We start from the raw sequence: 14,171 nt of genomic DNA on the forward strand, positions 1-14,171 counted from the left end.
TTTTGTGCAGTACGCGGGCCTCTCACTATTGCGGCCTCTCCCGTTGCGGAGCACAGGCTCCAGACGCGCAGGCTCAGCGGCCACGGCTCACGGGCCCAGCCGCTCCGCGGCATGTGGGATCTTCCCGGACCGGGGCACGAACCCGCGTCCCCTGCTTCGGCAGGCAGACTCTCAACTACTGCGCCACCAGGGAAGCCCCACCTGAATATTTTTGATCTGCAGTTTGTTGAATATGCTGAGGGGAACTTGAGGATATGTAGGATCTACTGTACATACAATGAAGTATATTTGGCCTTAAAAAGGAAGTTTGGGATGATGAAAAAGTTCTGGAAATGGATAGTGGTGGTGATTGCACAACAGTGTGATATACTTAAGGCCATTGGATTGTACACTTAAAATGGTTAAAATTGTAAATATTATATATTTTGTACCACAGTAAAAATAACCCTGAAAAAACTACCTTAAATTTGTACTTTGTTATATTTCAACTATACCTTAATAAAGCTAAACAAAATCTTGGAATAATCTAAAAAATTTGTGAAGACTTTAAAGATGATGAAACAATAAACTGCATAGTTTTGAAAGACAATTTGTATTCCTATGGAGGCAGGTCTGTGGAACAGAGGCAAGCAACTGATATATTTTAACTTTTTTAAAAAAATTTATTAATTTATTTTCGGCTGCGTTGGGTCTTTGTTGCTCCGCGCGTGGGCTTTCTCTAGTTGTAGCGATTGGGGCTACTCTTTGTTGAGGTGCACGGGCTTCTCATAGTGGTGGCTTTTCTTTGTTGTGGAGCACGGGCTCTAGGCGTGCGGGCTTCAGTACCTGTGGCTCACGGGCTCAGTAGTTGTAGTGCACAGGCTTAGTTGCTCTGTGGCATGTGGGATCTTCCCGGACCAGGGCTCAAACCCGTGTCCCCTGCATTGGCAGGCGGATTCTTACACTGCACCACCAGGGAAGTGCCGATATGTTTTAACTTTAGGAAAACTTTTAATTATCCCTGGTGGCACCTTCATCCATATGGGATGAAAATATGTCTTATTGCTAAATGGTGCAAAACAGATTTGGAGGGGCATATTTTAGAGGGTCATATTTATTGTTTCTGGTGGTTTGCTGTCAGAAGAGAGAACAAATTTTTTTTTTTTATAACGGGGTTTGGATTGGGCTCTCTACTTACCATATAGGGTTCTTACTAGTGATAGAGATCAAATGGAGAGTATACTTATGAAGTTCACAGATGACTTGTAAGCTCCTTGGAGGATAGAATTAGAGTTCAGAATTATCTTGACAAGTGAGAAGATGTTGTAAAGAATAAAGATTTTAAGGAACGTGTCAAATAGTGTACTTTAGACAGTGGATAATAAAACACTGATGAAAATCTCTAGATTTGTGAGAGAATGAAATTGAATAAAACCTATACCGTTCTTTGAAAAATATAGTTGAACATGTAGTGAGTATGTAAGAAATAAACATGCTCAATATTACAGGGGTTCCTTACTTGGATACTCTTTATGAGCAGTAAAGTTAGCATCAAGTTTTACTGTATTAGCGAACTTATTTAATGGAGAGGCAGTGTGGTATAGATACTTACAATGTAAACTGTGGAGCCAGAATGCCTAGGTTTGAATTCTGGCTTCTCCACTTAGCTGGTATAAGTTTAGGAAAGTTACTTGTTTGTATATCTTTTTTCAACTGTAAATGGTAACAATAATGGTTACTACTTTATAAAATTATTGTGGGGTTAATTGAGTTAGTATACATAATACTTTTAAAACAGTGCCTGACAGAGGGAAATGCTCAATAAAAGTTAACTGCTAATAAAACAAGCTTGACAGCTGGCCACAGTTGACTCATTAATAGGAGATTATACTTGTTTCGTTTGACTGTTTTCTCGCTGTTCTTGCTGTTACTTAAAAAATTATTAAAAATAATTTGAACTTGTTCTATGTAGCATGCCAAAGAGTATTTCCATATTTTTTGATGCTGTAGAGTCAGCTATTCATGTGGATGCAGTACTATTCAGGTTCTTTGCCAGCTATCAAAAAGCATTAAATGTATATGACTGAAAATTTATCTTGGCTTCAAATTGTAAGAAACTATTTTATTTCACCTTTGTTAATTCAAGAAAGGTTGAGAAAAGGAAAGAGGAGGAGTCCAGTTTTGGGGGTAGAAGCAAAATTATTACACAAAGAATGGGACATAAAAGATGCTTTAGAAGTGGCTTAATCAAGGATTCCTAGTTTTATATGATGGCCTCAAAGAGATCAGAGAGGATTAAGACCACCTCTTTCTTGCTGTCACTTTTGTATTCCATATCTTTGTTTTGAAGCAGTATTTCTAGCTTGACAAAAATGACGCTCATTTTACACAAAAGCAGCATTCTGTTAATAGCAATTCAGGACTGCTATTACAGTTATCAAGTTCCTGTTTGCTTCAGGAAGTTTTTACATGTTAGTGAAACTATAGTTCCAGTTTTCTGGTCACATATTATCTATTTTTAGTGTAATACTGGAACGTAAAAGTAGAAAGCACTCCAGTTTTCCCATGATTGTAATGAGAATTATCACCTATAACCTCTCTTCCAGTTATCTTTAATTGCTTATGAGAAAAACTTTTATGATATCTCAAAACTCTTAAGCTTGGGTACATATCTGAAGAAAATGAAAACATTAATTCGAAAAGATATATGCACCCCAGTGTTCATAACAGCACTATTTACCATAACCAAGATACGGAAGCAACCTAAGCACCCATCAACAGATGAATGGATAAGGATGATGTGTATATACTTAATGGAATACTACAATGGAATACTACTCAGCCATATAAAAGAATGAAACCTTGCCATTTGCAGCAAAATGGATAGACTTGGAGGGTATTGTGCTTAGTGAAATGTCAGACAAATACTGTATGATGTCATTTATATGTGGAATCTAAAAAATAAAACATACTAGTGAATATAACAAAAAAGAAACAGACTCACAGGTACAGAGAACAAACTAGTGGTTACCAGTGGGGAGAGGGGCAAGTTAGGGGTAGGGGACAGAGGGAGAAACTACTAAGCATGAAATAAATAAGATACAAGGATATATTGTACAAGACAGGGAATATAGCCAATATTTTATAATTATAAATGGAGTATAACCTTTAAAAATTGTGAATCACTGTGTTGTACATCTGAAACTTATATAATATTATAAATTATACCTCAAAAAAACCTCTTAAGGAGAGAAATTTCATTAATCAAAACATTTTGAGTACCTCTTGAGGGAACATGCCTCTGTGTGTTTGAGAGAGAGAGGAAAAAAAGGGAGAAGGAGGAGGGTGAGAGAGTTAGGGGAGGGAGAGAAGTAGACCTAAGTAAAAGAGAATAAATGTTAAATCATGTGTACTTGCAAAAATGCAGTGGAAGTTTAGTGGTTTGGAATACTAGAGGAGCTCTAGGGATCTGATTGGTGGAGAAAGGGCCAGTCTGGGTATAGGAAATAACATAAGCAATGGCAAGGCATTTGGAATGGACACAGAATGTCCTAGAGGGAAGAATAAGATTTTCATGTGGGGGAGACCTTGTCATTAAGAAGGGAGGTCCTCATTTTGGGGAGGTCTTGTTGAGAGGTATGTTTAGATCTTGACAAGTACTATGATAGTATCCTGAGAATTGAGAATGTGTAGAGAATAATGGTTAACATTGCTTGGCTCAGTCAGTTAAGTGAGTTCTTCTTGGTTAGCCTCAAATGCCTATGACTAAAAGTTTTGCTTCAGCAAAATCACATTACTTTTTTTTATTTTGGACTTTGAAAGTTTTTAATGAATAATGGAAACTTATACATCTTTCAATCCCAAGGGTTTATTCTTTATGAAGAAAGGCAGGTAGAAATGTTGGATTTATGGTAAGAACTAGAATATAGAGGTTTTAAATGGGAATGGGTGTGCTTGAAACATTTATTCAGTGGGTAGGTAATAGGAGGCTCTGGTTATTTTCTTGTATTGACCTAAATTATGCTTGTTTTTTAAATCTAGAAAACAGTTATTGAGCATGTTTCTTGTCCTCATCAGAATTAGTATTCATTGAACATTGATTAGAAAACTATTAATGTTATCTCCATTTTACAGATGAGAAGACTGTATCACTTTGGGAATTTCAGTTTGGAGCCAAAATTCACATCCACAACAGTCTGATTGCAGAACCTGTGCTCTTACCTAGTAAGCTATATTGTAATGCCTCTTGTTAAGTGGTAGTGGTAAGGCCCTTGGGTTCAGATGTTGAGTGGGAAAATGACCTATATAGATAATCACGGTCTAGACAGAAATGTAAATAATTATAATGACATGTAGTAAGTGTTATAAGATAGAGCTGTATTGAAACTGCACAGTGAACTCTGAAGGGAAAGTTTTCACAGTGAAATTAATGTTTTCAAGCCAACTATTGAAGGATATGTTGGATTTATCCAAATGGATTAGGCGGTATGAGTAAATCAGGCAGAGGTAGTAGCAGTGACAAAAGCTCATGCATGAAAAATTTTAAAGAAGCCTCAAGTCGTTCATTCTGGACATATACGCCATAGGGCATATCTTTTTTGAGCAGGGACGTTTTATGGAAATGTCTTTTGACAGGATCGATATGCCAGGTGATGTTCAAAGAGGAATTGACCAGAATCAGTTCTAAGTTCAGTTGTAACTGGTTATTTTGTTTCATAGGTAATAAGGTCTAAATAAATTGAATTCAGCAAATGTTTGAGAACCGGTTTGCTAGACCAGTGGTGGTGGCCCTGGTGGCATGGAATGGAAAGATGGAAATTGAGCATTTCAAAGAAAGCAGTGGGAGATGGTGTCAGATTTTGTTATTGGAAAGGGTGTCAGATGGTTTCCAGTCTTCAAGACCTAGGCTGACCAAGATTCCCAATGGAATATTAAGAAGATATGGTGGGGGAAGGGAAGGGAGGCCAGTGATGGCTTCTGTTTGGAATATGTAGAGTTGGAGGTGCTTCATTGACAGTACAGAGGAGATCTGCTATTCTGCTCCTGTGCCAGCAGTAGCATTCAGGATTGGGGAAGCTGTGGGAGCTCTCACGTAGTAGTAGCAGAAACCTTGAGAGAGGCTATCATTTCTGTGGGGGAGGACTGGATGTTGTTGTTTATGGCCCTGCTCAGACCTGCTTTGAATGGTTTCAGACTTTTAATGGATTGGAAAAATAGGTCTTATGAAGCAAAATGAGAGAATAAAGCAGCCCGAGGAAAGACAGGTAGCAGTTTGTCTTATGAAGGATTTGTATTAGCATATAGTGCAGTATAACCCAAACCTCTCATTAATATATTACCTACACGATTTTTTGCAGTATCTGTGTACCAAATGATAATGCATCTTAAAATCAAGTTTTTTTCTTTGTTGGTGATGTGTAAATTTAATGGTGTGCCTTGACTTCGGTGGCATCTCAGAGTCAATAGAATGCAGAATGTTTTTTCCAGTGCTCATTAGCATAAGTATATAGTTTTGTTTTTTAAAGGCCTTTGTGTTACATTTAAATCCTCTCAAATATCAGCAATGGTATGTATACCATACCATGGAAACAATTGAAAAAATACCTATATGTTGTAGAATATAGGTTTTAGGTTAGATGCTGAAGAGTAAATCAGTAGAAAATGTCAACTCTTCCCAAGGTTTTTATATTTCTTTGCATTTTAGCATATGTGTGTCCTGACTAAAAACAGCATACAGAATGTGTTGTCCATTCATAGGCCTGATGTTTACCAGAGAGCTTGGGTAAATGCATTATTCCTTACACCTCTTTTAGACTTCAGTTTCTTTGACAAACTATTTTCATGTTGGAAAAATGCAAGAAACATGAGTAGCTCAGATTGACCTTGAAAGTGTGGTATTATTCTTAGTAGTTATGTTCACATGCTTATTGGAAACTTGAGAATTCTGGTCACTTGTCTGGATTTTTTTTTTGGCCGCACCGCGCCACATACAGGATCTTAGTTCCCGACCAGGGATCGAACTCCTGTTCCCTGCAGTGGAAGCTTGGAGTCCTAACCACTGGACCACCAGGGAAGTCCTAGTACTTAAGTTTTTTGATGTATAAACAATATATTTAGAATACTCAATATGTTTAGAATAGATTGATATTAGGCTGTATATTTGAGCAGTTTTTCATCTTGTTTTAGAGAATATTTTACCTATATTTTATTTTTATTTATGTATTTATTTTTTAAATAAATAAATTTATTTATTTGGCTGTGTTGGGTCTTTGTTGCTGCATGTGGGCTTTTCTCTAGTTGCGGAGAACAGGGGTGGCTACTCTTTGTTGTGGTGCACGGGCTTCTAATTGCGGTGGCTTCTCTTGTTGCGGAGCACGGGCTCTAGAGCGCAGGCTCAGCAGTTGTGGCACACGGGCTTAGTTGCTCCGCGGCAGGTGGGATCTTCCCGGACCAGGGCTCGAACCCATGTCCCCTGCATTGGTAGGCAGATTCTTAACCACTGAGCCACCAGGGAAGTCCCTTACCTATATTTTAATGTGCTTACTATGAATATAAGTAATTTAGCCAGCATGTTTTTTTAAAAAGCTCCCGCCCCCTTCCTTTTCTGATTAATGGATTAAGCAAATTGATAGCTTAAGAATTTTTAAAATTCAGGGTTTGGTTTTTGTCTTCAGTTTGAACCTATGACGTCTTGAGGTTTTCAGAGTGCTTAATTTAAGTGCAGTTATTTAAGGACAAAGGAGAACCCTCTTTACTTAATAAGACTTTATTTCTTATTAGCTTAGGACTTTTGCCCTCCTTTTCTTAAGTAAAGCATGTTCGTGAATTCTACTTTTTGACTTTAGCTGAAAATTTTTTCTTCCTGTTTATATATATATATTTTTTTGCGGTACGCAGGCCTCTCACTGTTGTGGCCTCTCCCGTTGCGGAGCACAGGCTCCGGACGTGCAGGCTCAGCGGCCATGGCTCACGGGCCCAGCCGCTCCATGGCATGTGGGATCTTCCCGGACCGGGGCACGAACCCGTGTCCCCTGCATCGGCAGGCGGAGTCTCAACCACTGCGCCACCAGGGAACCCTCCCCTGTGTATATTTTGATGGCAGTTACATGTTTCCCTCTGTTTACATGAGGTAAATATTACTAGTTTAAAAGGGTGGGTCTCTTTCTGGGGATCTGTTGAATTGTATTGGTCTTAAAAGGATTCTTAAGAAGATGGTGTTCTGGTCAAGACGATTTCTGGTCTTTTGGCTATTTAATAATTGAGAATTGAGGAGGTTATTGGGTTCTTATTGGCTTGTTTTTCAAAAATATGAGTAGCCCCCTACCTAATTGTCAGAATACAAATTTTAACTAGGCCAGCAGGAAGAAGAGTGGATTCTTTTTGTTGCACATATAGCCTCTACTATTGGAATTTTGTTTCTCTTTTCTGAATATACCTATTGGCTAGTTGGAGTTGGACAGTTTATAATTGAGATGACAGCAGTTGAAAATTTAAATGTTTCTTCTCTTCATTGTTAAGTTTTATGCTTAAAGGATGGATTTGCATTTTCATCAGCTTTCTGGTCCTTGTCCATTTTGATGCCAGTTACTCTGCATAAAACTAAGTGGAGTGAACCAGAATTTTTCTGAAGAATCTGTTTACAGATGGGTAGAGAAACATTAACATTCCTATATATTATTAAAAAACTGATAAGCAGTATGCAGATTAGCTAGGTTTGGAATACTGATAGCTATTTTTTGAGTGTAGTTTAATTCCAGATTTTTCCTAGAATTGGTGTTGAGTATCTCAAGTACCTAGGCATAATAGGAAAACCATGTCATTTATACATGGGCATACTTTTGACTTCCTATGGTAAGTAGACCTTCAAACTAAGTTGCTTGTCTTTCTAGAAAAGAAACCTCTCTTCCAGCAGTGAGGGCGGAGGGTTGGTGTAAAAAGGGTGGGGTTTAGAGAGTCTGTTTTTGCCACTCTAGGGCAGGGTGCAGAAGCAAAGCATATTAGAATAAACACTAAATTTTCAGATTTCAAAATGACATTGGTATTTTTGAATTTTACATAATTTTTTAGTTGTCTTTAACAAAAATAAGTTTTTGGTCTTTGCTACCTCACTGATTTCTTTTTCTGAGTACATAAGAAATAGGAGCTCATACTTTAAGCCTTATTAAAAAACGTTTTGAGAACCTGTTGTAAAACTGTTCATCTTCATAGGGATTGGTCATTTAAGTGTTTTGTCCAAGAAAATGCAGTTATAATTTTATTCTTCGAACAGTAGGAGGCATGGCAGAGTCTGCAGTCTCATGTTGAGATAATCGTGATTTTTTAAGAGGGGCAGAAGTCATTACAGGATTATAATTAGGAAAATTTAAGTTTCCATGAAGAGGTATGCACTTCCTGATTAGGAATCTTTCTTTTTTAAAAAATAGAACATTTGACCTATGCATTGCCCATGAGAACTTTGATTTGGGACAGTGTAGGGGAGAAAGGAGGGGGAAACAAAATTACTTCTTTCCTCTTCATCAGAGGTTAACTGAGAGCAAGTGGCAGGACATTAATGAGCATGCAAAAATTTGCCTTCTTTTAATTTCCCAACAGTAGACCTTGGAATTAGTCAAAGAAACAAAAGTCAGAAAACATCTTTCCAACACTGGGGCTAGTCTTTCTGATCTTTTTCCATAGCAGTTATAAATATTGAACTACCTCTGGCACTTAGATGAAATGATCCTGCTTGGCTTTTAATTTAGTTAATTTCTAGTGCTTTGAATGCCTGGATTTTCTATCTTGATAACTGAGACTTAAGTATTTGGTTTCTGTTAAGAGTTTTTTTTCTTAGGAGATAGGGAACATTTCTTCATTTACCATGGTGAATCTAAATGCTGCCTTATAAAATTAGATTTAAAATCCTTAATTTCAGTAGTAAAATGATACCTGCCTTGTGACTTTTCATGGAGGATATAGAGTCAGAAAATAATGTTACAAATTACAGAAATTCCTTATAATCCCATTAATGATTTAATATATCTGAGTTAGTAGTATGAAGTGAATGTTTTCTTTTTTAAAAAATAAGTAGTATTTATTTATTTATTTGGTTGCACCAGGTCTTAGTTGTGGCTTGCTGGCTCCTTAGTTGCAGCATATGGGCTCCTTAGTTGTGGCAGGCGGGCTCCTTAGTTGGGGCATGTGAACTCTTTGTTGTGGCATGCATGTGGGATCTAGTTCCCTGACCAGGGATTGAACCCAGGCCCCTGGCTTTGGGAGCGCGGAGTCTTATCCACTGCACCAGCAGGGAAGTCCTGTGAATGTTTTCTTTATAGAAGTGATTATAAAGAGCAAGTCAAAACATTAAAAAAAACCTTTTTTGAAATTATTTTTACCCTTTTTAGCAGATTGTATTATATCTTCGGTTTTAATCTTTTCTGGTCACCACCAGAAAATGTCTTCACTAAGACGTCATGTATGATTTATGCTCCCCCGCTCCCCTTTTGTATAAGGATTAAGTTTAAAAGGGAAACACTTGTGAAATAAGTGATTTTAAAAGGTACAAATCAAATTCGATAAAGTTCGTTTGATCACAGCTGATCTTTTCTGAGAACATGGTCAGGGCTTCCTTTTGCCCACTTGAGATGTGAAAAGCAAAAAGGTGCATCTGAAGTACAGTCAGATCTTAATGTCTAAAAATGCTAGAGCACAGTTTCTTTGCTTTTGACTTCTCACATTTTTGGGTCCCATTTGGAAAAGCAACTGTCAGTATTTCAGCCACTTAAATGAAGACAAATGATCTTAAGTATTGATCGCTAACCAACTGTTTGAAATTCTGTCTATTGCAGATACTCCTTTGAGGAATGTATTCAGAACTTCTCCCACATTAAAACAAAACCAAAAAAAACTCCTCATAGAATGAACCACACTCTGTACCACTAATGTAGTCACAGAATTATTCAAGATTGATCTTTGGTCATTATCTATTGAAACAGAATTTTACTTGTTAGAGTGAACATTATCATTAATGTTGCTGGTTCAAGAGACTTAACTGCTAGTAAAAGACTCTTTGATACAGAAATTTGATTATAACATGGAGTTCATCTGACCATTTCTGACAACTTACTGGATTTTTGTTTTTCAAGAAGATGGTTGTTTTTTGCTTAGGAAATGATAGTATTTTAGCTGCTTATCTGTGTCCTACAGCTGACAGAGGAATGCAGTACTCTGACCATGAATTTGCGTCTGTATCTCTGAAAACACACAGACCTTACTTAGTGTTTTCAAAAGAGGTAGAAAAGACATGTGGCATCTTTTTAAAAGTTTTTTTTTTTTTTTAAATAAATTACCGTGTTTGGAAAACTCACTGAGTTTTCCAGGACACTGACTCAATTTTGTATTTAGTTTCTTTTTACTTTTTTTTTTGGAAACATGGTCCTAATAAGTAGAGGGGGGAAAAGTCCAACTGAGAGCATTCAGCCATACTTTTTATTTTATTTTTTAACATCTTTATTGGAGTATAATTGCTTTACAGTGGTGTGTTTCTGCTTTATAACAAAGTGAATCAGCTATATAGCCATACTTTTTGAACTGTCTCTCGGTTTTTATTTTCATTTATAGTTGACTTCAGCAGCAAAAGTTTAGAAAACTTGAGGTTTGGGCTCCTGTACAGGGAGTAAGACCAAACCACAGTAGTTTTACTCAGTTGCTAAATGCTTGGGTTTTGGGTAATACTAGTGATTAAATCATCTCCCCACCATGGAATAATCTCCCCAGCCTGCCATAGAATCCTAGTTTGGGAAGGTCATATCATCCATCAGATGTCCGAAAAGTTACTAGGCATAAATGAGGAAGCACTAAGAAGCTGAAAAACTTGCCCAAAGTAGTAGCAGTTGTAAAGTCACTTCTTAAAATTTAACATCTCTGAATTACTTTATGACCTCCACACTCAAGTTTTGCTGTCAGTGTTTCTTACTATGCAGTGCATGTGCAAGAAAAGCCATTTCTTTCACATACAGTGAAAATAAAAGATTCCTTTAAAATTACTCAGTGTTGCCTTCTTAAAGTTTTGAACCCTCAGTCATTCCTGCATTTGAAAGTGAGACGGGGCTGGAAAAAAATACTTCATGGGGTGGGATAGGGAGTGTGGGAGGGAGGCGCAAGAGGGAGGGGATATGGGGATATATGTATATGTATAGCTGATTCGCTTTATTATAAAGCAGAAACTAACACACCATTGTAAAGCAATTATGCTCCAATAAAGATGTTAAGAAACAAACAAAAACTTCACTGTTCTTTTGAAGTTAAAATGTACCCTAGGCAAAAAAGTGCTGCTTTAGCCACCCTTCTCCCCGCTGGACAACCCCCCTACCCCACCCCGCCACACACACACACATTTTTAGGAGGCCTGGCCTGAGTCTCTTAAGTTTTTCCTTGTGAATTTGGTTTGACCTAATTAGTTTTTGTAGTTTGGATTCACTTATTATATAAATGGCCCAAATTGGTGTGCCTCTTTGTTGAAGCTGATCTAGTAGGTGGCATACACATGATAACAAACTATTCCATGTAGGTGTCCATTCCTTATTGGCCTTCTCAGGGCCTCCATGCCCTTCCTCTTAATCAGTATCTCATTGTCTTCCAGAAAGACATTGACTGTGCTTTGCAGCTGCACGGTAATATCTAGTATTTTAGTATTTAATAATCAAGTATATTTTTATTCTCTTTAGGGTTTCCTCTTGAAATAGATAAAATTCTATCCATAGTATAATACATGATTGTAAAAAAATTTACCTTTTTCTGATAACTGAAAATTCTTTTTTTTTTCTTTTAACACTATCCCCCAGATGGAACTTAAGGGTGACCATAGTTAACCCTTGCCCCACACTGCTGCCCTGGCTGGCTGTTCATTAGTGCTTTATGTGTTTAAGAATCCCACGTTACTAGACACTTCAGGTAATTGCTTAGATTTAACGTAACCACTTTACATTCTACCTCTTCAAATATATGACCGTTCAAGGTCACCCAAACATAACTGTTCCTACTCTGAGGTGTACATGACTGGTATCACAGGATATCATCTGGCTTCATGAGAAGGTAGCTGGTGGCACCAAAGAGCTTCTTTCATACTTACTTCTACATGGCCTTTATCTGGCAAATAGTCCTAAGAGGCATGGGCAGGTTTTAAAATTTTGTTGGCAGTGTTTCACAATGGCATACTTGTTTCCAACCAAGTAGATGTTTGGTTGTGGTTAAGAGGAGTCATTACTGGCATTGAAGCAGACCTGCCTGAACCTTTTTGTTGAATCTTCCTGTTGTTTGGTACATGTCTTGGAGCTTTACACCTGTGGAAACTATACACAAACACTTTTGTATTAATGGACTTATATCTTTGACAGAATAAATTACCAAGTAATTTCTGAAACATGTCAGATGATCCTTGTAGTAGTTGTAGTGATTTCTTTGAAGTAAATGTAACACCATCAATTCATTCTTACTCCTAGACTTAACTTGTCTCTTGAATTTAATCCCATTTCACCCCTTATTACTGGCTGGACCTACATCTACTTGGGAGGCCACCTTTAAAGTCAGGGTATCATATCTGGTGTTGCTTCCTTGGAATCTACCCTTCATTTCTTAACAATACCATTCTTTTTTTACTCACCACAGGCCTTAGAGTTTTGCAGTTATCTTTGACAACATGGTCTGCCCCCTTTTTTCCATTCCTAATCAACTACCAAGCTCAAGCAATTAATGCTTTCACTCATTTTGGTGTCTTCTGCATTTTTACTATGGTTGAGATATTGGGCCCTTAGCAGTTCATATGTGCACTACTAGTCTAGGAACATCCAAAGTGACTTTTCCCCTCCAAACCATCCTACTTGCTGCTTTTTAATACCACCATTTTCATGTTGTTATTCTCCTGCTCATAAAGCTTTTGGTTTAGTGCCATCGAATGAAATCTAGATTCCTTAGCTTGGCATTCAAGGCCCACAGTGTGTCCTGTCTTTTTAGTCTTATTTTCCTGAACATGATTGGTATTCTGACCTATTCTTTATTTCTCAAAAATGTGCTTTCTTCCCACTGTGGTATTAATAGCCATCCTTACTTGACTTCCATCCCCTCTTTCTCTTTATTTAAATTCCACCTAATCTGTAGGACTCAAGTTGAAGTTTTCCACCTCCTGTGAAGCTTCCCTGGGTTGTCTCTCCTCTGAACTCTGAGTACTTGCATGTCATTGGACAGTTAACCTTGTCGTACTCTGATATTTCTTGGGTTACAATGAACTATGTCTCATCATTTTTTGCATTTAATACTTAAGTGGAACGTGCCTTCATATATATTGTTTTATCTGGTTGGGTTTTTTTTGTTTTTTGGTTTTGTTTTTGCGGGCCTCTCACTGTTGGTGGCCTCTCTTGTTGTGGAGCACAGGCTCCGGACGCGCAGGCTCAGCGGCCATGGCTCACAGGTCCAGCCGCTCCGCGGCATATGGGATCCTCCCGGACCGGGGCACGAACCGGCATCCCCTGCCTTGGCAGGCGAACTCTCAACCACTGCGCCACCACGGAAGCCCTGTCTGGTTGTTGTTTTTTTTTTTTAACAGCTAAGGACAAAGAGACCCAGCATCTGTTCTTTTTAACAAATGTTTTCTTATTATCCTAAATAAAATTCATAGATGATAGATGTAGTTTTTTAAAAATCAGTAACCTTACTATAGTATAAAGGAAAAATGAAAAAAATTTGTAACTTGTATTTCAGGTTTCAAATACTCAGCAAAAATTATACTCTAGAAAGAAAAGTTCTTACAGATTTAAAACCCCTGAACTTTCCTGGTATACTGTGTTGTACTTCCTTAAACAACTTAACAGGACCAATCTTGATACTAATATGATTTGTATCTGAAGTTACAAGTTATGAATTGCCTTAGTTCCTTTCCCATACAGCATGTGGTCAATACAGCCCAGCCTGTATTAAACTAAAATTAACTTTTACAAAATTTAAATTAAAAGTTACTGGGAGACAAAAATACTACTTGTAAAGTGGTTAAAACCCTTTATTATTACATGTTTAGCCTCCTCTTATATGGTTCTTACTTGTTTAAAAAACGGTTCCAGAGGTTATGGCAATAATGTGATATGTTGACTGACTCTTTAATTTTAGGACTTTGATATTTTGTACAGTCCTGTTCATATATGTGACTTTATGTCACATAAACAGCT

The 14,171-nt window shown here is 37.5% G+C and overlaps 1 protein-coding gene across 1 annotated transcript in view; it reads left to right on the top strand.

The window, feature by feature from the left end:
• The window catches only part of MTMR3 (myotubularin related protein 3), a 144,781-nt gene that overhangs the window by 60,579 nt on the left and 70,031 nt on the right, over positions 1-14,171 (top strand).

The sequence above is a fragment of the Lipotes vexillifer genome, unplaced genomic scaffold, assembly GCF_000442215.2.
Source record: "Lipotes vexillifer unplaced genomic scaffold, Lipotes_vexillifer_v1.1 scaffold691, whole genome shotgun sequence".
Classification (NCBI taxonomy): Eukaryota; Metazoa; Chordata; class Mammalia; order Artiodactyla; family Lipotidae; genus Lipotes; species Lipotes vexillifer.